Source organism: Maniola hyperantus, chromosome 19, assembly GCF_902806685.2.
Source record: "Maniola hyperantus chromosome 19, iAphHyp1.2, whole genome shotgun sequence".
Taxonomy (NCBI): Eukaryota; Metazoa; Arthropoda; class Insecta; order Lepidoptera; family Nymphalidae; genus Maniola; species Maniola hyperantus.
Window position 1 is genome coordinate 739,289 of NC_048554.1, and position 27,763 is coordinate 767,051.

A 27,763-nucleotide genomic window follows, 5' to 3' on the forward strand; every position below is an offset into this window, starting at 1 on the left:
TCCAAAGTTATGTCACATTAAAAGCCACCTTTACTACTTACTTATAAGAAAGTACAGAGCCTTCTTTCTCACATATTGCAGTACATTGTACTTTAACATTGCGATGTCCCTTGGCAGCTTTTTTTGGTGAAAAATTACTCACTGAAGACTGAAGCAACCTTAATGCTGTATCTCTTTTATATACACAGGAAACTAATACTTACGAGCGAGGCAGTAATATTTCCAATACGGTTGTAGCGCCATTTTAGTCTACACCACTCTCTTGGTGGAAAAGGTTGTGTTTTTAAACGAAACGTAAAAGTTTTATGCGTGTGTTTTGAAAAGTGTGTACAGTGAAAAGTGACGAAAAGTGCAAAGATGTATAACAAGTGAAGTGTCTGTGATTGTCACTTTTGAAGGAATTGCTTCTGTTGGAGAATGGGAGGATGTTTGTAGGAAGTACTGGTAAGCTACCACTTAAATATTTATATTTGGTCAATCATTCTGACTACGGTTGGTATATATTTAGTTTTATTTGACCAAAATCTATTTATTTGCGGAAGGATCTAGGACTCACTGCTTTATTATTCCTCGTAAATTCCTGATCTATACTTCTATACTTAGTATTATATCATGCGAAAGTGTGTCTGTCTGTCTACTAGATGTTCACGGGCCATCTGTTTAACAGATTTTGACGAAATTTGGTATAGAGTAGCTTGCATCCCAACATCCCAATGATGGACATAGGCTACTTTATTAAAAGTTCCCACGGGATTAAAAAACTAATTCAATGGGATGCAGTCACGGGCATCATCTATTACAGAAATAGCTTGAATCCCGTATGCGGATATGGGCTACTATTTATTTCGGAAAATCGAAGAGTTCCCTTGGGATTTTAAAAACCTAAATCCACGCGGATGAATTCGCAAGCATCATCAAGTAATGGAAAGGGATAAGACCTTCACAAATGAGGAAGGGACAAGAGAGAGAAGCTTACTAAATAGACAGTTTTGTCCACGATTTCACGATCTGGTCCGATGCTGTATAAAAACTCAATTATGGCTAAAATTTTAAGCACCTGCCTTACATTTCAGGTTTGTGCATTCTGTCTTTCTTCATCTTTATTACAAATATCATCGGTAAAAAACCGATCAAGTCCGTGTCGGACTCGCACACAAAGGGTTCCGTACCATAATATGGTACCTATGACATATTGTAACACTAAGTATGCACTTTTTGTTTTACATGGCAGCCAGTTTTAAAATGGCTATGTTATATTTTAATGTAGATAACGGGTATATACCACGACTAGCTTATCCCCGCGACTTCGTCCGCGTGGACTACATAAACTTCAAACCCCTATTTCACCTTTTTAGGGGTTGAATTTTCAAAAATCCTTTCTTAGCGGATGCCTACGTCGAAATAGCTATCTGCATGCCAAATTTCAGCCCGATCCGTCCAGTGGTTTGAGCTGTGCGTTGATAGATCAGTCAGTCAGTTTTCATTTTATATATTTAGATTAATTTGGCGTTTTTATTTGCCGATATTTCACCACTACACGCCAAACTAAACGATAAAAATGCCAAATTAATCGTGGTATGTACCTACCTACGTTAAAATATGTCGTTAAACCATGAAATAAGCTTAAAATCATTAGTTTATGGCCATGTAAGTTTATTATTTGTTGTTATAGCAACAATAGAAATACACACTCTGTGACAATTTCTACTCTCTACCTATTAAGGTTCATGAGATAGGTAGGTACAGCCCGCTGACAGAAAGACGAACAGACAAATGGACAGTGGAGGCTTAGTAATAGAATCTCGTTAGCATCCTTCGGGTACGGAACCCTAAAAACAAATTGATATAGCTTTACGAAATATACTTAAGCAATTTACATTTTAGTAGTCTATTATTGTACGAAACCCGTTTATCAAAGACTCGTCTATAGATTTCGATTGTTCCCAAAAAATCGTCTTTTGTATTTTAGAACATTTTCTGTATCCAATTACCTAGGTATAAGTTTTCTTTTTAGATTTAGCAGTTAAGGTAGAGTCAGACGAAATAAAAAACCGGTCAAGTGCGAGTCAGACTAGCGCACCGAGGGTTTCGTATTTTTTTGACATTTTGCACGATAAATCCTATTATGCATAAAAATAAATAAAATCTATTTTAGAATGTCTAAGTAAAGCCCTTTCATTCGAACTCACTTGATATAGTAACCTTACTTTAAAAGTTGAAAATACTGCTTACTTGTTCATGAACACATTTTAATATTTTCGTTGCATAATGTAACCACAAATTCACGGTTTTCACATTTTCCTACCTAGACCAAGACCTACCTACCTGCCTAATTTCATGATTCTTGATGAACGGGAACTACACTGTAGTTTTCTTGACAGACATAGATAGACAACGAAGTGATCGTATAAGGGTTCCTTTTTTCCTTTTGACGTACGGAACCCTAAAAATAACCTTAGTTTTGCTTTTAGGTACCCGTTGAGAAAGAAAGAAAACTTTTATTTGGTCACCGTTGAGCATTAAAACTAATTATGTAATCTAATCTTATTCTTGGGGTGTTCCGTCGTCTATCTCGGAATCGGAAACCATTCAACTTTCATCAGGTACAGAGGTTACTTACTTTCTGGGCATGGATATAACCTACTTTTTGTCCCAGAAAACCAAACAGTTCCCATAGGATTCTTAAGCAAATATAAATTTGATAACTTGCATCCTGGCGATAGATATCACTTTTTATCTCATGAAAACAAAGGATTTCACGGGATTAAACAAAACTAAATCCACGCAGACGAAGTCGTGGGCATCAGATAGTTAACAATAAAGATCAGAATTTATAAGAAAAAATCCTAGATGCCGCCGAGTATAATGCTTATTATATCGGCGGAGTCATCTCGTAGGCCTACGTCTTAGATGCTATATTAGAAAAGACATCAACGCGCGCGAGTTTACTACGCAAAAGAAAAATGCTATATTTATATGGAAAGATTATAATAATATGAACGAATAATTAATTACCTATATATGTATTTTATTTTATTTTTGTTTATAACTATATTTAATCATATATGCAGGTAGAATTGATATTTTCTTCAGTAAGCATTTATTTGAAGTGAAAATGTTTTATTTCTTTATTTACCTATTTGACTTTATTTGAATGACTGGGCATCTTCTAGGCAAGTGCGCTCCAAGCTGGAAATCATCATTTCTTTTTCTTACGTACGATTGTCGTCAAGCGCATGATAATTTTTAATAATATATTTTTATTGCAAGAAGGCTTCTTGTAATAAAAATATATTATTGAGTGAGACATGCGTGTTCTATCGCCTGTATAATGGGGAGTGCTCTGAAGAGCTTTTTGACCTCATTCCACCCTCTTTTTTCTACAACCGCACCGCGCGCCACCGTAAGGAATTTCACCCTCACCATCTGGGTGTCTGGTGCACTTCGACCGTCCGCTGCGCCAGATTCTTCTTTCCACGCACGTGCTGCGCGTTCGTGGGCGGCGGTAATCACTTAACATCAGGTGACCCGCCTGCTCGTTTGCTCGCTATATTTATTTTAAAAAAAAAAACATAACGCTCTACAAATCTATTTAGAATAGAATAGAAGAGAATGTTTTTTTTTATTCATGTAAACTTTTTACAAGTGTTTATGAATAGTCAGGTAGTTTTAATTTACCTCTAAATTTACTTCTAAAGGTCGATATGCTCTACATTCTGCCGCGTAGGTACCTACTGTACGTTATAAATTAGCACTGCATTTTAAGTAGTTGTACCCAACTAACCCAACACTTGTTGTGTGTTGTTGTTTCCTTGAGAAATACTACAAAAATGTTCGACAGGTGACGAAGCTTATGTACTAGAATATTACATTTACATACGTATCTAACTAAGTTGGTCGTGTCTTTTATTCATACAAAAATTCTCTTTTACTCCGAAATCTATATGAAGACATGAAAATGTCACAAACATCGATAAAACGCATTAACATACTAAAATATGCGCTCTCATATCATTTGATAACGACACCTTTATTGCAAGCGAATAGAGTTCAAAATGTTTTACATAATTTAAACTGAAGCCTTGAGGTATTCGATTTGATGTTATGCGCAATGAAATTTGAAACTTAATGGCCTTTATTTATTGTCGGTTTTGGAATGGTGTAGATTGTGGCTGGCGATAACAGTATAGTGAGAACGTCTAGTAGTAAAATCGTGGTGATATTTTGCCATGGAAACTTGTGAGAAATCGATATTTGTGTGTACTTCGTGAGCTCAGTTAGACCAGTGAATTTTTCTCAGAAATAAATCAGACTACATATTTTCTGATACAAATATAAATAGAGTGCGCGGCCGAAAGTGATGTACATCGGTCTTTAGAATGACATTTCTGCTTTGTAGAGCGTTGTCTCTGTCATTCGTACCCGTATGACGTTCTGTCGGTCTAATGACAGGAACAACGCTCTACAATTAATCTGCTATCTCCGTCTAAAGGTCGATGTACATTACTTTCGGCCGCGTACTGTAACTAATCGAACCAGTGGTAAATTAAAACTACCTGACTATTCATAAGTACTTGTAAAAAGTGTACATGAATAAAAAAACATTTTATTCTATTCTATTCTATTCTAATGTTCCAAAAATTGTTAGCTACAGAATGAATACAAACTCTTTTTTTCAAGAAAGAAAAATGAGATAGAAAAACTGGCCATGTACGAGTCAGGCTCGCGCATCGAGGGTTCCGTGCTACCGTCGTATTTTTTCGACATTTTGCACGATCATTCAAAAACTATGATGTATAAAAATAAATATGATACCCCACTATGAAAGAGCAATTAGAATAGCGCTCTCTCTGTTACAAATGATAGAGATTGAATGATAGAGAATGATTCCATACAACTGATAGAGACAAAAATTTCAGTGGGCGCTGACCATTTTGAGTCACCAACCAATCACAAACGAAACTGTAAGCGTTTAGATTCCTATCTTCGAAAAAAAAAAAAAAAACCAATCAGTTTATATAAGGTAAGTATATAGTATAGGTTCGGTAAGGCATGATAAAGGCAAGTATCAATTAATACCATTTCACTCGCCGCCAGGTCGTTGACCCCAACAACTTTTTGTCTGTCTGTTCGACAACATTCTCCAACGTACAGGGTTGCCATGTACAGTTTTAAAATTACAAATTCCGGAATACGTATGCTTCTCTTTTATGGTTCCGAAGTCAGAAAATTTCTTCATTTCTGTTTGTGGGCCCTACCACTATTCACTACCCCTATTATAAATGCGAAAGTGTGTTGGTTTGTTGGTTTGTCCTTCAATCACGTCGCAACGGAGCAACGGATTGACGTGATTTTTTGCATGGGTATAGTTTAAGACCTGGAGAGAGACATAGGCTTTATCCCGAAAAATCAAAGAGTTCCCAAGGGATTTATAAAAACCTAATTCCACGCGAACAAAGCGAAGTAGTAGGTATAATAAAGAGAATGGCATGTCACAATTAAGATATATCTACTACATAAAAGAGCAAGTTGTATGACATAGTAAACCCTACAAATATCACATTAATTAGCTAGCAACTTGTTTATTGCCATAATACCTGCACCTATCACTTGACACCATGACACCTGTGAACAGCTTGACCATATAACCTTTTAATGCCGTAGCATGCTCGTAGTAAATATAGAAATAAATCACTACCTATATTATAAATGCGAAAGTGTGTTTGTTGGTTTAATAATTTGTTGGTTTGTCCTTCTATCACGTTAAAACGGAGCAATCGATCGAGATCGAGCGTGACATAAGCTACTTTTTATCCTGGAAAATCAATGGGTTCCCAAGGAATTTTAAAAAATCCACGCAGACAAAAACCTGTCCATGGGCATCAGCTAATAAGTACAATCATTCATCAATACGCGTAATTTATAACTTAAGACCACGCGATTCCCTTCGAGAGAAATTTAAGGAAATAGATATCCTTACTGTAGCCTCTCAATATATTTATAATAACATAATTTTTGTAAGACAAAATATTCTTAGTTACAAGAAAATTGGTGATCTACACAATAGGCTAACTAGAAACAGAGACAAACTTGCAGCTCCTGCCTTCCGCCTCAGGAAAGTCCAAAAGTCATTTGTGGGTATGGGTATTACCTTTTATAATAAAATCCCGCAAACTATTTTGGACTTACCTTTGCACAAGTTTAAAAAATCTATTAAAAATATGCTCCTGAAAAAAGCATATTACACAATTGAAGATTATCTAAATGATAAAAGAGCGTGGATTTGACCTGCAGCTCGTTCCAGCAACGCACAAGACTGCAAATACTATTTTATACATGGCATAATCTTGTACCTATATCAAATATTTGAAAAGAGCAACCGCCGAGTTTCTTGCTGGTTCTTCTCGGCAGGAAAGGCATTCCGAACCAGTGGTAGATGCATCCGACTATTCGTAAGCACTTGTAAAAGTTTATACGAATAAAAAAGATTTTCATTTCATTTCATTTCGAAGATTTTCATTTCATTTCATTTCAATAATACAATCTTTATTGACCACATATAATTACAGACAGAACCAAAGTGTGTGAGTGTGTTAATTGTAATGTATTATAAAATGCAATACTGGGGTCTTTAGGGTTTATTGTAGTAAGTATTTAACACTTGGCTTAACTTAGTAATTAATTACAACAAGGGAGCTTAGCGTACACGCGTACACTGTAGGGCGATTGTCTAAAACCTGCATCAATCATTATTACAATCTCAATTGTTCTGATTGGCTGAATTTGTGCGATTCTTGTTGCAACAACGCATTGTGGCCAATAGTGAGCGAGCGTTAACCAATCAGAGATGATTGCGATCGTGACATTGTAGCTGTCAAACAACCGCGGTAGAGCCACTGATTTCACAAGTGGTAAAGTGAATGACATTGACACTTGACAGATATTATAAGAATGACTTTGAAAATTCGTCTCTTGTCTATTAGTTGTCTCTGCTACATGTGTGAATATAGCATATAATAATAATATATAATAGCATGTGACTAATTTTATCAAGACTCGTACACGTTGTTAGGTATATCATAACATATTGCATGCTAATAGGCAGAATTTCGCTGTACCTTTTTGTTTTGTAACATCTCCACTGTTTACCCATATGCGCAATAAAGAAGTTTTTATTGTATTGTATTGTATTGTACATTAATAGTGCATTACTGTCCAGACCGGAAATAAAGCTATTGCCGGCCGAGTAATATCCACTATCACGCATAATGTGGCACCCGGTCGTGCGTTGTGTCTGTGGTTGTGTCACATGGAACACGTGACGTCGTCAGTAGGGAAGCCCTTACATGTACCACCACCACGCATAATGCGGCATCCAGTTCCAACCGCGCAGTTTGTCGTAGGTGGGCCACCACGAGTACGTGGCCTGCGTCACGTGGAACGGGTTGGGGATGACCTTCGGGTCCTCTTCACTACCATATAACGCCACTTCTAGGGTGGCCTTGAATGAAAAATAGAAGCGGAATTCGACGAATGCGACGCTCTTGAAGTAAACGAAACAATCCTTTCTGAAATGAATACAAAGGAAATGTTTTTTAAACCTATTTTTATTCCATTATCAGTTAGCCCTTGACTGCTATCTGTGCCTGGTGGTAAGTGATAATGTAGTCTAGAAGCTAAATTGGAAGGGGTATGGCAGTTTTATTAAAGCTTTCTTAGCGATTTCGCCACGTTATCGTACCAGAACGATAAAAATGTAAACCCTGCTGCGCTGTATTTCAAATAGACAGGTGATAGAAGTTACTCAATAGTCAACACTCAACACTCAAAGTATCATAATAAACGAAATAGTAGAAGCTTGGAAGTAGAATTGGTAGTAGAATATTGGAAGATCCCGCTGCATATATTCGGTGGCGTTGGAGCGTGCAGTTTACGATCACCCCCAGGCGGAGCTTCGCGCCCCCCCCCCCCCCCCCGTGACGCTGTAGCGGCCAGTAGAGCCTACGCAGCATAGTCAATCCACACACAGCGTGCAGTTAATCTGGGCCACTGGAGCCACGGATAGCTGGCAATCATTTTCATAATCATCAGTAGTAAATATTGTAGGAGCTTCCATACGCCATGCGCCACCGCCCGCGCCATCCAGTGACTCCCTGCGACTCGTTTGACCATCTAAAGGGGGGTCTTCCAACGCTGCGCTTTCCAGTGCAAGGTCACCATTCTAGAAGCTTAGGATAGCTGGCAAATTCAAGTATAGTTTGGACAGTGATACTGACTGGGCGTGGTCGCGGAAGATCTTGGCGCGATGGTCCCCCATCAGGTCGCCGTGGCAGTGGTGCTCCACCCACACGGCGGCGTTGGTGCGCGCGTTCACATCCAGCAGCACCACAGCGCAGTTCATCTGGGCCACTTGAGCCACGGATAACTGATAGGTTTAAAGACTTTATTTCCTCAAAAAAGAACAAAAGTTCACTTACATGAGAACAATTTTAAATATAAAATATATAGGTAAAAGAAAACATCATATTCTAATAACTGTTAAAATAAACTTTTTTGAAGTTAAAGATTTTCCGATGTACCTATACTAAAATCCGCTCAAATGCGAGTCGGTTTTGCACACGAAGAGTTCTGTAGAATCGTACAAGAAATAACACTTTTTATTTTTTTGTGATGTAGGAATTCACGGTGTTCGGATTTTTCCCTTTACTTGTCCTGTAAGATATTGCTTTCTGCCAAATTTCATCATCCGGTCAACGGGAAGTACCCTATAAAGTTTTGATTCCCTTGACGATTCTTGACAAACACAACAGACAGACAGACAGACAGACAACGAAGTGATCCTATAAGGATTCCTTTTTTCTCTAGAGATAAGGAGCCTTAAAAAACGCCCAAGTGCGAGTCAGACTAGCGCACCGAGGGTTCCGTACTACAGAAGAAGTAAAACAGCTAGTAACAAATAATTTTATGATAGAAACTAAATTATGCTCGCGACTTCGTCCGCGTGGACTACACAAATTTCAAACCCCTATTTTACCCTCTTGGGGGTTGAATTTTCAAAAATCCTTTCTTAGCGGATGCCTTCGTCATAATAGCTATCTGCATGCCAAATTTCAGACCGATCCTAGTAGTTTGAGCTGTGCGTTGATAGATCAGTCAGTCAGTCAGTCACCTTTTCCTTTTATATATTTAGATAACAGAGATAGCTTACGAAGAAGAACCCTTGCGCGAAGTTCTTGCTAACAAGCAGTTCAGTGGTATCCTTGTACATTATACCTCCTCTTGTTCTGCGCTCGCACTGCCCCATCTCCTTCGGCTGACGAACTTTAGCTGAAACAAGCATTTCATCATCATCATCATCAGCATCATCACATCTGCCTGAGGACGTCCACTGTGGAACATATAACTGTGGAACCAACTCCCTTCTGTGATGTTCCCACTAGATTTCAACATGGGGTTATTCAAGGGGCGGATCAACAAATACTTGAAAAGCATTGACTTATAATTGAAAAGCTGGCAACGCATTGGCGGTTCTTCTGGTGCTGCAAATGTTCATGAGCGGCGGTAATCACTTAACATCATGTGTATTGCCGCCATTAAGGCGGCTATTTTGGAATTCTATTTATAACTAGCTGATGCCCGCAACTTCGTACGCGTGGATTTAGGTTTTTAAAAATCCTGTAGGAACTCATCAATTTTCCTATGTCCTTTCCCGGGATATAAGCTAACTCTGTACCAAATTTCATCAAAATCGGTTGAACGGTTGGGCCGTGAAAAGCTAGCAGACAGACAGACAGAGACAGACAGACACACTTTCGCATTTATAATATTAGTATGGATATGGATTTTTATTATATAAGTGTTTTACGTGCACTGCGAGGAAAGTTCTAAATAACTTTTAATTACATATCAAAAATTGCGAACCGGCAGGATTCGAACCCGCGTCTCCTGGGATTGCGCCCGACACTCTGACTGCTTAAGCCCCGGTTCGCTTGCTGCCGGTCGGCAATTTTTGTTATATGTATTTAAAAAATATTTTTATTATTTGTTGTTATATCGGCAATAGAAATACACATCCTGTGAAAATTTCAACTCACTGCCTAAGATACAGCCCGCTTACAGTACCCGTAGTACAAGATTTTACGTCTCACCAAACCAAACCAAATTCGAGAGTCGAAATACTTCCGCGTTACAGTAAACTGGATCTTAAATGTCTTGTTTTAAAGCTCAAGTTTGTCTACACTTCTACAGCCAGCGCTCCAAGCGGAAACATTGCGAAATTAAAATCAGTGGCATTGAATATTTGACTTTAATTCAAGGCTGTTCAGGTCCATTTTACTGTAACGCGGAAGTATTTCGACTCTCGAATTTGGTTTGGTTTGGTGAGACGTAAAATCTTGTACTACGGGTACTGATAGGTGGACAACGGACAAACAGATGGACGGATAGTGAAGGCTTAGTATCGTAAAACTGTGATAATAGGGTCGAATTTGGCATTCTTAGGGTACGGAACCCTATGACGTACCGCTGTACATGACGAGCTTGATAGGTGATACTCGTCTGAATATGATCGCCGTGTCTTGCTCGCGGAGGCTGTCCGGTGAGCGGGAGATGACCTTGTCGATCCACAGCAGATAGTCGTGGATGTAGAGGAAGCGAGTCGGGGCGCCGCAGCCGGGCCCGCGGACGCTGAAGCCTATCTGGATAGATTAATACCCCATTAATATTCAGCCGAAGTGAGTAGGGAAGTGAGCTTGAAATTAGGCAATGCAATTTTAAATACATAGCAGAAATTGCGGAAGTGGCAGGGTTCGAACCTGCGTCAACATACATATTCTAACATACATATTATCTCAAACTTCGTCACTGGCAGTAAGCGCAACCGTGGCCTAGCGGTCAAGGCGTCGGGCGCGAACCCAGAAGACGCAAATTCGAATCCTGCCGGTTACGCAATGATTGATATGTATTTAAAATTATTTAGCCTTGAAGTGTAGGTAAAAACACTGTCATAAAATTTTTAAAAAATATAGGCAATGCAATTTGCATGATACTCAAGTCACTATTATAGCGCTTGCTTTTCGCGATACTCCCTGGCGCAGTGGTGAGTGCTGTGGTCTTAATAGTGGGAGGTCCCGGGTTCGATTCCTGGCAGGGGTTTGGAATTTTATAATTTCTAAATTTCTGGTCTGGTCTGGTGGGAGGCTTCGGCCGTGGCTAGTTACCACCCTACCAGCAAAGCCGTGCCGCCAAGCGATTTAGCGTTCCGGTACGTTGCCGTGTAGAAACCAAAGGGGTATGGGTTTAATAAAAACTGCCATACCCCTTCCAGGTTAACCCGCTATCATCTTAGATTGCATCATCACTTACCACCAGGTGAGATTGCAGTCAAGGGCTAACTTGTATCTAAATTAAAAAAAAATTAAAAAAAAAAAAAAAATTAATAATGTTATCGCATTTGTGGTTGCCGTCTTTTGAAATGGCAGTCACGTGATCTGTTGAGGAGCAGCCATCTTGAGTCGATTGTATTGATACGGGTGGTTGATGGTGTTTAAGCCTGTCTCGTTCCGACTCGAGACTCGACCGACTAATAAATAAATGCTTTTTGTGTTTAGGTCGCTATTTTGATTGAGTGGTTGCAATATCAATTAGCAATTATAGCGCTTGCTTTGCGCGATATTCATCATTAATTCCAAAAAAGTGTACGTACGTATGCTAAACTTTAAAAAAAATACTTACCTTAGAAAAGTAACTTCAATAGATTTAGAAATTAAACCTAAACGAATGTGGAAGAAAAGTGATTCCACCCAGTGAATGACATAGCATAGGAACCGTGTTTCTTTGCTATGTCATTCGAAAATAGGGAACATAGACTGACGTTTGAGATAATTTGACCAATGGAATCAGAACAATACCCTTGATGATGCTCATGGAGTCATGATTATTTACTGTGTGTCGTGTGACACTGGTGACTGATATGATTGATAATCAAAGCACCTCAAAATGCCAGTTCTGGAGTTAAAATCGAATTGAAGTATATAATATGTGTCGCCTGTATAATGATCTTTTCACAGCTAACCGTAATATTGACATTTTTAATAATAATTTGAACACATTTAAAAAACATATTAATCAACATTTTGCATCTTCTCCACTTATTAAGTATATTTATTATAAGTATATTTTTCATAGTTAATTTTCTTGTATTTCTTTTTTCTGTGTTTTTATAAATTGTATCTTATCAGTTAGTTAGTGCATATATTTATTTAAGAATTGTTGTGTACACATATTTAGGGTTACCGCTTAGATTTTGATCTATTGTTTTTTATTTTTATTTGGACCATTTATAGCTGAAACCTGTTTTGTGTGCCTTTATAATAAAATAAAATAAAAAAATAAAAATATGCACCGCCTACCACGTTTTTGGTACCTTTTTTTTTTTTTTTTTTATTCAGTTACAAGTTAGCCCTTGACTGCAATCTCACCTGATGGTAAGTGATGATGCAGTCTAAGATGATAGCGGGCTAACCTGGAAGGGGTATGGCAGTTTTTATTAAACCCATACATACCCCTTTGGTTTCTACACGGCATCGTACCGGAACGCTAAATCGCTTGGCGGCACGGCTTTGCCGGTAGGGTGGTAACTAGCCACGGCCGAAGCCTCCCACCAGACCAGACCAGAAATTTAGAAATTATAAAATTCCAAACCCCTGCCAGGAATCGAACCCGGGACCTCCCACTAATAAGACCACAGCGCTCACCACTGCGCCAGGGAGGTCGTCAAACACTAACCTACTAAACCTACACTATAATGCAGCGTAAGGAATATTTCTAGGCTTCGTCGTTCACTGGATAGGTACCAAAGATAATATATTAAACAAGTACAGATCGCTCACTCTCTATTTAAAATTGTAACTAGTTCAAGACTATTACTAGATGGCGTCACTTGGTTCGTATGAAATATATTTTTTATGGATTTGACGAAATATCATATTTTACTTGTCTGGTTCATCAAATTTATTTATATTTAGTAACAAAATACAAAATTTTCACAACATCACCACCGGAAAAAGCTAATTCTTAATTTTAATTATTGACTCATTGAACTTTACGATATCCATAGCATTTTGCTTTGGATAGCTGAAGTAGTATTACAAAATTCCAGTAGATGGCGTAACAAAATGACTTGTTACTTGAAAATAAATAAATTCGATAACTCACATTTTAGCTTGCACAATAATGCCATCACACTATAAGGAGTTGACCTACAAGGTACCGGCGACTTAAAGGAGTTTTACGCAAGCTTTAAATGAATGTATGACGTTAGCGATCTTACTTGTATATATTATCTTTGATAGGTACGTACAAGTTTCCAGAACCCCCAGTTTTGCCTGGATATGAGGGCGACCCCGCCGTCCCACACGCACGGCTCGTGCTGGTTGGCGCACACCGCGCACAACGGGCTCACAGGCGACATCACCTTGTGGTTCAACTGGAATCAAAACTACGATGTTCTCTATGCTTTCGTTTCTTGCACCGTTGCGAAATGATTGAAAGACAAACTAACAAACAAATTATAAAACAATTAAGTATAATATGAGTAGTGATTATCCAGTGTATTAGTTAGTTAGCATAATTAACAAAAGTTAGCAGTAAAAATATGAAAAGAATTAATTATATAATACTGTAGAGGTGCAACCTCTACCGTTACTTGGCTGGCAGCTATTAGGAAAACTTCGCAGCTGCCACACAACAATATTCAAATTTGGAACGCAGTGGGGAATCCTCCTGGTCACGCACGTTACAAGATTCCACATTCCCTATCATCCGCTCGTCACGTCAACATCTTCTACCATTGTATTATATAAAGCTCGCGAGCCCGTCTGTATTGTACATAACATATCAATTGTGAAGTGTAAAATAAACATCATTATATGTAGCTGCCCCGAACTTCGTTCCGCCTAACAGCCGATTAAAATTTTAAAAAAATTTCTCTCCGTAAGAACCATCCTCGTACTTCAAGGAATATTATAAAAAAAAGAATTAGCGAAATCGGTTCAGCTGTTCTCGAGATTTGCGATGACCAACACATTTAGTGATTCGTTTTTATATTATAGATATATCGTTGTTAACCTTGTGCGTATAATAGAACTCTTCACAGTCCTGACCTTCCACGTAGTTCATCTTATACATTTCCTTCTCCACTTCACCGGTTTCTGTAATTTGTAGTAGTAAGTAAAACTTTTAAAATAATGTCAATATTATTCTAATTAGGCAAATTAGATGTGCCGTTCTAAATAGAATAGGTAACACGTAAAATAGATTTCTCTAATTATTAGTCTTCTAAATATATAAAAGAAAAAAGTGACTGACTGACTGACTGATCTATCAACGCACAGCTCAAAATACTGGACGGATCGGGCTGAAATTTGGCATGCAGATAGTTATTATGACGAAGGCATCCGCTAAGAAAGGATTTTTAAAGATTCTACCCCTAAAGGGGTGAAATAGGGGTTTGAAATTTGTGTAGTCCACGCGGACGAAGTCGCGAGCATAATAGAATCTCTCTCTCCTCCTTCTCCTCTCTCTTTCCTAGTACGGATGCCAAACACTCCATTCAGATTGTGTCTAACTTTTCTGTGCACTAGATTTAAGGAGTTTTTGTACTGTGAAAAATTTTCTAAGTTGAATAAATAATCCATCCATACTAATATTATAAATGCGAAAGTGTGTCTGTCTGTCTGTCTGTATGTCTGTCTGCTAGCTTTTCACGTTTAACCGTTTAACCGATTTTGACGAAATTTGGTACAAATATAGCTTGCATCCCGGGGAAGGACATAGGCTACTTTTTATCCCGGAAAAATGAGTTCCCACAGGATTTTTAGAAACCTAAATCCACGCGGACGAAGTCGCGGGCATCATCTAGTTTAAATTAATTTAAAGAAAGATACATTTTAATTTCAAAGAAGAACATAGTGAATTTACCATCGGTCATCTTCACGGCATACAAGTCATCGAACAATCCACCGCCTTTGAATGGTAAGCAGATTGGAGGCACTGGGGCTAAAATAATAATATTTTGAATTAAAGTAAGTCCAACATGGGGTCCAAAAACCCCTTCCGGGAATCAAACCCGGGACCTCCCACTTATCACTGCGCCAGGGAGGTCATCGAAACTCCTATCGTACCTGCGAATAATGGAAAGTGGTCACGATCCTCAGAAATCACGAATGCGATGATGATATACCTCTAAAGTCTAAAAGATTCTTCCACATGGTAGTCGGCAATGTGTAGCAATGCCTCCTAATCGGAGGTCGGGGGTTCGATCCCGGGCACGCATCTCTAACTTTTCTGAGTTATGATTTGTGTTTTGAGTAATTAAATATCACTTGCTTTAACGGTGAAGGAAAACATCGTGAGGAAACCTGCATGCCTCAGAGTTCTATATGGCCAGCGTGATAGACTATGGCCAAAACCCTTCTCACTCTGAGAGGGACCCGTGCTCTGTCGTGAGACATTGGTTGATCATGGTGATGATGGTGATTATTTTGTAATGTACCTCTAGAAGATTCTTCCCCATGGTAGTCGGCGATGTGCAGCAATGCCAGGCTGGCCAGCGTCACTCCATCCGTGTACTCGGGGGGTAGGTAGTAGGAGTCGACGTCCATCGAGTGCTTGAGGGTTCCACTGCGCCATATGATGAACTTCGTGTTGTTCCTGTAAATGCCTGTTACACCTTACACCTGAAGGCGCAGTACTGAGCCGTCCTTTATAGGATTCCGTACCAAAAGGGTAAGAGCCCTATTAATGTCACTCTGTTTGTCTGTCCGTCCGTCCGTCAGCATGTGATAAGTACCGCATGCCCGCGCAATACGTTGTAAATGTGAAAGTGTGTTTGCTTGTTGATTTAGCCTTCAATCACGTCGCAACGCACGGATCGACGTAATTTTTTGCATGGGTATAGTTAAAGAAAGAAAAGAAAGAAAGAAAGAAAAACGTTTATTTTTTAAGGCTGTACCACACATTACCATTATTAGGTTAGGTTATCCCGGCGCCTCTTATACTTGAGTAGTAAAGTCAAAAGACCTCAAGTAGAAGAAGCGCCGGAATAAACCATGTCATGTGTGGCACAACCCGAAAAAAAAGGTCCCTACTCAGCATAAATGCCATATGTCTTGCACAAGTACAAAAACATACAGCGCTGGTTTTCAGTAGGAACCCTGATTCGGGTGGCGCCACGGAATTATTTCAATTGTACTTATATTCTAATCTATCTATTCTATATGTTAATAATATATACAAATTCACACATATTATACTTACTTATATATATAATTGGACACATCTATGCACATGTATAAGGTATGGCTATGATGTAACCTAAATCTTGTTACAAAAAGGAGTACTCCGCCACATGATCCTGAAATTCTACCTGTTTCTCCAAAAGGAATTTTTTCAATTTAGTTTTGAATGAAAATTTACTTTTTAAATTCCTTATTGGAGGGGGGATATTATTCCAACATTTAGTGGCGGAGTACGTAAATGAACCTCTAAATGCGGCAGTGCGATGGAATGGAATACGAAGTTGATGGCGATGGTTAAAGACCTGGAGAGGGACATAGGCTACTTTTTTCCCGGAAAATCAAAGAGTTCCCACGGGATTTTAAAAACCTTAATCCACGCGTACGAAGTCGCGGGCATCAGCTAGTATTGTTATTTAAATTGAATACTTGAAAAGAGCAACCGCTGAGTTTCTTCCTGGTGCCTAGTTCTTCTCGGTAAGAACGGCATTCCGAACCAGTGGTAAATAATTTTGACGATTCAAAAGCACTTTTAAAAGTTTTTATGAATAAAAATATATTCTATTCTATTCTCTATATATGCACGGCTCGGCCCCGGCACGGTCTAGCATAAGTAAATCATTTCTTAGAGTGTATCATCACTTACCACCAGGCGCTAATGTGTAAATGAATTTTAAAAAAATCTCACGCTATCGCTTGTGGCCGTATCCTCGCAATGTCTTCCGCTGCAGCGATCACATACGAGGGGTGCACCAGAACACCGTGAGTCACTGCGAATCTTGTCTTGCCGCCCAAATCTGCAAAACGTTTCGTTCAAAAATATTTAAACTAGAGAGAGACAGCAATAGCCACAAAGCAAAATAAGAAGAAGAAGAGAGACAGCAAATAATAATAATAATAATAATAATAAAAACCTTTTATTCAGCCAAATTTACAAATAGGTAGAAACAGGTAGGGTGTCGTAGTCCCTGGGGAACCAAGGAGCCGACCAGTGTCCATGCTCCCTGGTTCCCCAAGACCCAGGCACCCACTTCTTAAAACTAGCTTAGTGTCTATCTTGGCCGAACGGGGCGCTGCCTCAGCTTATTGCTACAGTCGGTCGACTGCAGCGCTGATTTTCAGGCATGGCCCCCAGTGATATCACGGGCCGATCGGGAGCGCGAACATCCCGTGCCTAATTTATATTGACACATGCCGAGTTACTTGCTGGTGCTCTTTTGGTAGTAGGTAAAGCAATTTCAACCCAATACATATATCTAGGCTTTAACGAATCAGATCTCTATCTATTTAATCTATTCTATTGAATATTTTACATTTATATCTATTATGTCTTTCTATCTAACTACTCACCTATCTATTTATCTTTCTACCTATCTATATAACTAATCCATCGAACTACACATTTAATAAAATTATCAGCTATCTATTTACATGTCGCTTAATGTTGTCCTGTAAAAATAAACTGTTGCTACTCGCGCGCGTTGCTGTCGCTACTGCAACGTTTTACGTAATCACCCCGCCGGGCTGCGCACCGCCTGTCGCCAAACCTGCTATTTCTTTCGGCAAATGAAATGGTGGTAGAATAACAAGAGCATTACAGAACGTATACTGCAGCAGGCCAAACCACGAGAACCGGCCGATGTCTGGTACTTTGCCCTCCGGAACTCTCTGCTCTGCGTCGGTGGCGCAGCGCAGGTTCTCCCAGCGCACGCCGCTTCGAGCCCCTTGCAACAACACAGACAAAACATAGGACTTTTGGACGCGGAAGGTGTCCAGTTTTCTTCCCGTATAAAATGAACGGAGTTCAATTGCCCAGACAAACTAATGTAAAGGACTTGGGAGTAATATTTGACCATAAACTGACATTCCATAACCATATTTCTACACTCGCCTCCGAATCATTCCAGCGGTTGGGGTTTGTTTTGCGTAATACTCGAGATTTTCAAAATTGTTACACGATAAAACTGCTAGTTGACGCTTTGGTTCGTGCCAAGCTAGAAACCAGCGCTTGTATTTGGAATCCATATGAAAGCACTTACACCTTGCTACTTGAAAAGGTTCAAAAAGCCTTTCTAAGGTATTTATATAAAAAATTGCATGGGTATTACCCATTTATGTATCCCACAAAATTTCTCCAAGGGCACTTGGGTTTCCACTCGCTCAAAACCCGAAGAGACTGCGACCAAATTGGTACAATTTGCAAGATTCTTAGGGGTGTGATCGACTGCTCTGAACTACACAACAAGCTCTGCTGCGTTTATGCACCCTCTAATTACAGCTATCTCCGCCACCGCTCCAAATTTTTCGTAAGTCCGTTTAGTCGCACGGTAGCGCGCTCCAGATCACCCATACCGCGCACTTTGGCTGCGCACAACGCACTGCTGAAGGAGTCCCCTCGCTGTGACATATTTGCTGACAAATGGGCTGACCTCATGGGTCAGATCTTGCACTTTTGTGAAAATTTATAATTTTGCTTTTTAAAATTTATAATTTTAACAATTTTTGTAAGTATGTTTATGTTAGTTTGTACTCGTAGTTTAATTAGTGTAATTGGCTTTATGGCCGTTCTAATTAAATAATAAATAAATAATAATAATAATATAATAATAATAATAATAAATCATAATCTGGCCGACTTCACACACCTTTGAGAACATTATGGAGAACTTGGCATGCTAGTTTCCTCACGGTGTTTTTCTTCACTGTCAAACTATCGCTCAACCGGGAATAGCGAAGACTTGTTCCGATAAAGTCGGTAGAGCCCAGAGGTTCAGCGTTATGATATGTACCTACAGTACGCGACAGAAAATAATGTACATCGACTTTTAGAAACAGGTTTCGGCTTTGTAGAGCGTTATCTCTGTCACTCATACCTATCAGACGTTGTGTCGGTCTGAACGACAGAGACAATGCTCCACAAAACCGCTATCTCTTTCTAAAGGTCGATGTACATTATTTTCTGCTGCGTACTGTACCTACTACGACCACTCTTATGATGTAGAACCCAACGCCACTTACCGTGCAGAAATATAATCAGAAATATCATAACTCTTTGTATAATGAAAAACATCTTCATTTCATTTCAATGAAAAACATCTTCAATGGCAAGTTGCTGAGGCACTTTCCGCACTTTCATGATAACTTTGTCTCAAATCGTATTAAGTAAATAGTTATTTTAAAACATTATTTTTTTGTAATTTTTATTATAGTGTTTTACCCTATTTTTACCTACACTTCAAGGAAATTTGTAAATAATTTTAAATACATATCAAAAATTGCGGAACCGGCAGAATTCGAACCTGCGTCTTCTGGGTATCGCGCCCGACGCCTTTGACCGCTAGGCCACGGTTTCGCTGACTGCCAGTGACGAAATTTGTGATATGTATGACTCAGTACTAAGCAAAAAATTATTTTAAAACATTTTGTAAATAATTCTTATATTTTAGAGTTTTGTAATTCACAAAACGTTCACTTTACTTTGTCCATTCATGACTGATAAGTAGTTTTGAAATGAGTGAGTTTACTACTAGTTAGGTAAGTTTCAGTTTACAAAACACTGACAAGTGTAAATAAACTTCGACATGGGAAGTAAATGAAAAAGTTCCCACGCAAAAAGTAAATTGTTTTAGAAATGTGTTCCGGCTATATCGGTTAATGTTCTACAATATCAATAGTTTGTATAGTTTGCCTGTTTATTTGTGCGAGCATAACTGGAAAACATTGAACCTATTGAGACGAAAGGGGTTTCAATATCGTAATTATAAAAATAGTTGTTTAATAATTTATATAATCAATATTGGAATGCATGAATAATAAATGAATAAATGTAACTTACTAATACTGCTCCAACTTGCACCCTAGACATAAGTTGATTTTAATTTATTTTAATGCATTGCATTTGATTTATCGTGCAAAAAGTCAAAATAAATACCCGAGTACGGAATTTTTGGTGCGCGAGTTCGACCCGCACTTGGCTGGTTTTTCATAGCATGTGGTATTTAATTTTCGATTATACCAAAAACAATGGATAGCCCTAATAAATCAGTTGTCAAGAAACTTAATACACTTTTTTTCTAGCCTTGCGTTTTAATTAACATGAGTAAAAGCCCGCGGCGATTTTGTTCTCCGTTACTAAACAACAAAGGCTTTGATTACCACTGGGCTGGGGTTATAGAGACTCCATTTTGAAAAAAAAAAAACCGGCCAAGTGCGAGTCTTGCTCGCGCAACAAGGGTTCCGTACTACAGTAGTTTTTTTCAACATTTTGCATTTTGCACGATAGTTTAAAAACTATCAAGAATAAAAATAAATAAAAATCAATTTTTGAATGCACAGGTAAAGCCCTTTCGTATGATACTTACGAACCCACTTGATATACTTAGTTATCTTAATTCGAAAATTGAAAATACTAATAATTAGTTCATGATCACAATTTAATATCAAATTTCATCAAAATCGGTTGAACGGATATGCCGTGAAAGGCTAGCAGATAGACAGACAGACACAGTTTCGCATTTATAATACATATTAGTATGGATTATAATTTCGACTTGATACCTCCACGAGGTTTCGAGAAAAGGATCTTGACAGACAGACGTACAGCGAAGGGTTCCATTAATCTTTTTGGAATACGGAAAGGAACCCAAAAAATATGCTCCATTAATTATTTATCAAAAAGAATTTCTGCTCAATCAAATTGATGAATTTCAAGGTAATTTAAAAAACGCTTTTATCTTAGTCAGTGTTGATTAAACGTGAAACTATAGAATAATTAGTTTAAAAACAATCAAATATAGTAATTAAAGGTAGTAAAACTTAGCTTTATTGGCTTTAATGCTTTTAATACACGGTCCAGCTAACTGGTCGGCACCACCCACGTGATCAACTACTTGGGTACAGCCTGTTAAAGAGTCTACTCACACTCGAAACAACCCGGCGCGGCGTCGCAACTTACAGCACGCGTCTTTAGGGCTCCGTACCCGAAGGGTGCGAACGGGACCTTATTACTAAGCCTTCGCCGCTGTCCGTCCGTCTGTCAGCGGGCTGTATCTCGTGAATCGTAATAGGTAGAGTTGAAATTTTCATAGAATGTGTATTTTTATTGCCACTATAACAACAAATAGCTAGTAAATATTATTTCAAAACTAGCTGATGCCCAAAACTTTGTACGCGTGGACTTAGGTTTTTACAAATCCCGTGAGAACTCTTTGATTTTCCGGGATAAAAGGTAGCCTATGTCACTCTCCAGGTCTTAAACTATATCCATGCAAAAAATCACGTCTATCCGTTGCTCCGTTGCGACGTGATTAAAGGACAAACCTACAAACAACACACACTTTCACATCAGTACCCTTATTATAAATGCGAAAGTGTCTTTTTGTTGGTTAAAAAACTAATTTCACGCGGGCGAAGTCGCGGGCATCAGCTAGTTTATATATTTAAAAAAACGCCGCGTCACGCTGGCAGTGTGAATGCGCCATTATTCTAACGGGATCAGCACTAATGCACGCTAAACTGCACTCCACTCAAGCTGTGAATGAAAGTACTAAATGTTTGAACTGCGCTAAGCTGGGCTAGCTAAATGAGCTAATCGATAGTTCCAACAGAAAGCTTTTACTATCAATCTATTCATTCATGGTTTGGAGCTTTTCCAATTTATAAAGCTCTATTCATTCATCCATACTATCTAGGTATACCTATATATAAAGAGGGAAAGCTCATTGACTGATTGACTGACTGATCTATCAACGCACAGCTCAAACGCATAGTACGGTATAATAACATTGTAAATTGAAAAATTAAAAAGAGCAACCGCCGAGTTTCTTGCTGGTTCTTCTCGGTAGGAACGGCATTCCGAACCAGTGGTAAATTAAAACTACCTGACTATTCATAAGTACTTGTAAAAAGTTTACATGAATAAAAAACATTCTATTCTATTCTATTCTATTCTATTCTATTCTATTCTAAACTACTGGACAGATCGGGCTGAAATTTCACATACAGATAGGTAGTTGCCAATGTGTGGAATTCTGCCAATCCTCACATGGCCAGCGTAGTAGACTACGGCCAAAACCCTATTCACTTTGAGATGAGACCCGTGCTCTGCGAGCCAGCGATGGGTTGATCATGATGATGATCCATTTGGTACTTAAAATGCATAATTTAAATCTCTTGTCGTATAATACCAGCTTCTATCGACGTAATTTAAATGATATCCAAAGAAATATTCAAGTCATGATGGAAGTTGCCTCATCATTCTCACATTAACATAGCTCTCCAACTTCAATATCCTGACCTATTAATTACATACCGGCTGGCCCTTAATAATAACTTATCGTTGTCAGATGATTCGTACGACTTCCATCAGAATAGGTGGTTATTTTTAGGGTCCCGTACCTCAAAAGGGAAAACGGAACCCTTTTAGGATCAATTTGTTGTCTGTCTGTCTGTCTGTCGGCCTGTCAAGAAACCTACAGGGTACTTCCCGTTGACCTAGAATCATGAAATTTGGCAGGTAGGTAGATCTTATAGCTGACATTTGGGGAAAAATCTGAAAACCGTGAATTTAGGCTCACATCACACAAAAAAAATTAAATTGTGGTCATGAACTAATAATATCTGTCCCGGCTTTACTCACGTGTTTAGTCGACGTTAGCCCGACTAGTTTCGAACCCATGCGGGGTCCATTTTCAAGGGAGTCAGTCACATCCGCAACGCGTGCGCGAACTGACTTCCTTGAAACTATTTATTACGGTTCACGAAATAAAGCCCGCTGACAGACAGACGGTCGGACAGACGGATGGACGGACGGACGGATGGACGAACAGCGGAGGCTTAGTAATAGGGTGTACCTTTTGGGTGCGGAACACTAAAAATAGAAAACTTATAGATAACTACGACATGAAATTTAAATAAAGTAAGAAATTCGAATTTTTCTGCTGCTGTAAAAGTATAATTTTAGAGAATTGTTTAAAAATATATTAATTTTATTAGCGCCGCATATATTTAAATTCATTAAAAATTAAAATACATGACATTTTCATTAATATTTATGACCGTTGGTTATAAATTATCATAAATAGAAATTAGAAATATTCTAGGAATGATTTAACGCAATAAGTATTTTTTAATTTCTCAAGCTATTTTTGTCATTTTGTCACAAATATACCTGTATAGGTCTGACTAACGAAAGAACACACTGGAAAAGCAAGGCAAATTTAAAACATTTCTGTATGGCACGTATTGCAGCTCTCAAGTTAGTATGACAGACAGACCGAATAACCTTAATTGATAGAACAGAAATAAAAATATGTAATCCTAAAGTGTGAAAGAAGCTGTGATAGCCTAGTGGTTAGGACGTCCGCCTTCTAATCGGAGGTCGGGGGTTCGAGCCCGGGCACGCACATCTGACTTTTCGGAGTTATGTGCGTTTTAATTAATTAAATATCACTTGCTTTAACGGTGAAGGAAAACACCGTGAGGAAACCTGCATGCCTGAGAATTCTCGATAATGTTTTCAAAGGTGTGTGAAGTCTACCAATCCGCACTTGGCCAGCGTGGTAGACTATGGCCAAAAACCATTCTCACTCTGAGTGGAGACCTGTGTTCTGTAGTGAGCCGGTGATGGGTTGATCATGATGATTATATGAACAGAAATATAAATAAGTAATCCTAAAGTATCAAATCAGGTTATTCCAGGTCAATCATACTAATTTTGGTGCTGCCATACTGATATTTTTGTAATTTGCCGCGCTTTTCCAGTCTCTTCTATCGTTAGCCAGACTTTACCTGGGAGCTTAGTAACATAAAACGTACAAATATTATAAAACTTGAGCTGTACGATTAAGAAATAAATCTAGTGAGACATTTATAGATATTCTAATCGGATACTTTTTGTACATAATATATTCATCAGTCACATAAAAACTATTAAGTTTTAAATCCGTCTTTTTACACGACTGCCCAAAAAATGGAGTGTAATGTTTCCAGGGTTCCATAATACGTGAGTTTCTTTATTCATCCATCTATATTATACTAGCTTACGCTCGCGACTTCGTCCGCGTGGACTACACAAATTTCAAACCCCTATTTCACCCATTTAGGGATTGAATTTTCAAAAATCCTTTCTTAGCGGATGTCTACGTCATAATAGTTATCTGCATGCCAAATTTCAGCCCGATCCGTCCTGTAAAAACTACTGGACGGATCGGACGAAGTCGCGAAGTTTCCAGGCCAGCAGGGAGAATTGGTGCATGCTTGTGAGGCGTATAACATCTGCCCCCGAAAACGTCACTTCGTGATTACCACGACCACTCTGCCAAGAGTGTTACGACGAAGAAGAAGAGAAATCTTTCTATTTCTTGTGTAATATGTGTAATATTATTGATACATTTATCAGCCTGTGTTTTTATATAAGTGACGTAGTATATGTAAAATTTATGTATTGTATGTGTTCCAAATAAAATAAAATAAAATAAAATTTCTTATTCCTTGATACATGACTTACTAGAGAACCGCGACTTGTCCGCGTGGATTTAGGTTTTAAAAACCCTATGCGAAATCTTTGATATTCCGGGATAAAAAGTAGCCTATGTCCTTTCCAGGGACGTAAGCTAACTCTGTACCAAATTTCATCAACATCGGTTAAACTGCAGGGCCGTGAAAAGCTAGCAGATAGACAGACACACTTTCGCATTTATAATATTAGTATGGATATTTTTACAAAACGTTAAGCTTTTTGCAACAAACGTGAACGCAATAAAATAGATAGTAGTTAGGTAACCTCTAGCTAGGAAGTGGGAATATTATGCAGATTGCGTCCACTGGCGGGTGGCAATAAATTGCTAGGCAATTTTATTCCACTTGTGCGATGATGTATTTCCGGATAGCGATTTGCACTCCTGTAAATGTCTACTGAGCTTTATAATCTCTACATAGTATAAAATAAATGTATGAACGAGTAGATCTTTTAAACTACGGAACGAATTTTAATGATTGAACGGATTGAATAGATAGAGTGAGTAGAGTAATTAATTTTAATAAATTAAGATTAATACTAGCTGATCCCCGCGGCTTCGCCCGCGTAGATTTAGGTTTTTAAAGATCCCGTATAGCCTATGTCACTCAGGAATAATGTAGCTTTCTACTGGTGAAAGAATTTTTAAAATCGGTTCAGTAGTTCTAAAGATTACCCCCTACAAACAAACTTAACGACATTACCTCTTTATATAATACAACGGGCCGTGCAGCAGAAATCGTAATATTTAATTTCGCCATAACTTCAAAACCAAACGTCCAATTTTAATCATTCAAAGACCAAATATTATCTCCATAAACTGTTCTTAGTGATGAAATCATTTATTTTGATAAGGATTAATAGCATGAGTAAAATAAACGCGTTTAAATGTAGTCCAAAAAAAATTCAAGATTTTTAAATAAAAAAATGGTTGCTGTGCCTCACTCGACATAGATGGGTATAGTGTGTCGCGGACTTTTTTGTAGATATTTATAAGATCTACAATTAATTAGAACATTTTATGGTTCTATCTTTTATAGTTTAGGCAGCGTACGCAAAATAAGTAACTTTTCTGGTTGATTTTTTACACCTTGTGTCCGAAAAACCCAAATATCTTACGGAACCCTATTTTTTTCCAAAATAAAATATAGCCTATGTTACTCGTGGATAATGTAGCTTTCGAATGGTGAAAGAATTTTTAAAATCGGTCCAGTAGTTTTTGAGCCTATTCAGTACAAACAAACAAACAAACAAACAAAGTTTTCCTCTTTATAATATTAATAGTGTAGATGTAGATTGGTTTGTGTTCATTTGTTGAAATGTGACGATATTTGGTGTGCAATGTGCATCAAGATGGCGGGTGTATGTTTACAAACAGCTATGCTTTGTACATGAGAGCAATGTACGAGCAATGTATTGAATGTACGTAAAATTTGAGGCAATGTACTATTTTAAAACCACAGTTATTATAAAAAGTAAGTGAGCCGCCAGCCACGCCAGCCTGATATCAGAATGGCGGGTGTATTCTAAATCTATAAGCAAACGACTAACTATCTAAATGTGAAATGACTATCGCGATCGTAGCAATGTACGAGAAATGTACTTAAACATATTAAAAACATAACCAGATGCAGTAAATGGTTTAAGAGTAACTTAAAAATTAAAAACTTTTAATAAGTATTCAAGCGCCTTTAGCGACCATTAAGAGGATACCCGTGTTCAATAGTGAACTGGCGACATGGATTGATGAAGAAACGTGATTAATTCCTCTTTAAGTAGAGACCTTTACCTCCCCTTTACCGAGCTAGCTATTAAGGCTTTCTGGCCATAAACACAAGTCGTGTGGGCTCCACATTGACTCGTAAACATAAAACATGTTATTGTTATGGAAACGTATTGTTTTGACGCCCATAAACGTGGGAGTTCCTTTTACGGGGGACATGTTTATGGGTATATTATTGTGGTATCGTAACGCTAGGTATTTTATTTAAATGAAATGCTTCAAGACTCCAAGATCTGTTGAATTAACAAATTACGTCTTAGTAACTACAAAGTCTTACTAACATATAGGTAACTACAAAGTCACGACGGTACCTTTTCTGTAGAATCTGGACTTTAAATCGAATATAATACTTCTCAGCACCTATACTTTTACTAGGCATATAGTTAACATAACATTTTCAACTATTATTTTTAAGGTTCCGTTAGGGTGTTAGGGATTGAGGTACAAAAGGAATAACGGAATATAAGGATTACTTCGTTGTCTTTCTGTCTGTCACGAAACCTCGAGGGTACTTCCCGTTGACCTAGAATCATGAAATTTGGCAGGTAAGTAGGTCTTATAGCATACATAAGGGGAAAAAATCCGAAAACTGTGAATTTGTGGTTACATCACGAAAAAAACATGAAAATATGTTCATGAACAAGTAATTAGTATTTTCATCTGTCAAAGTAAGATTGCTATACTAAGTGGGGTAAAAATACGACTGTGATAGGGAACCTTCGATGCGCGAGTCTGACTCGCACTTGGCTAATTTTTTAAATATTATTTTTCTCACGAGCAAAGGGACAGCTAGGTAGTATTACTTACCTACCTAATACAGAAGTCCCATCATCCCAAAGAAACTATAAACTGCATTATAAATTACCAAACATCAAACCAAACGCATCCAAGCGGTAGCCATGATAGGCAATTAACTGCAAAAAAATGCTAGGTAATCCTGTTTCGATAGCAATCAAATAAAATGAAATTCCAAAAGGAATGCCACATAAAGCAATTCATTCCGCAAACATAAACGGAGTGGCAATTTCTTGGCACTTAAATACCTGAATTACTTGTACTTTATGCTAACCTCATGCCGCTTTGGCATTAAAGTGATAATTTTACAGCCGCAAATGACAGTTAGCCCCCGTGTTTATATTACTTAGCAGTCGAGAATCAAGTATCAACATA

At 38.2% G+C, this 27,763-nt stretch overlaps 1 protein-coding gene across 1 annotated transcript in view; it reads left to right on the top strand.

The window, feature by feature from the left end:
* The first annotated feature begins 266 nt into the window (after window positions 1–266).
* Window positions 267–27,763, top strand: part of dgo (ankyrin repeat domain containing protein 6 diego) — a 65,920-nt gene continuing 38,423 nt past the window's right edge. Inside the window, exon 1 of the mRNA XM_069504875.1 lies at window positions 267–444. The gene's annotated coding sequence lies outside the window, so the exon portion shown is untranslated. The remainder of the gene's footprint in view (window positions 445–27,763) is intronic.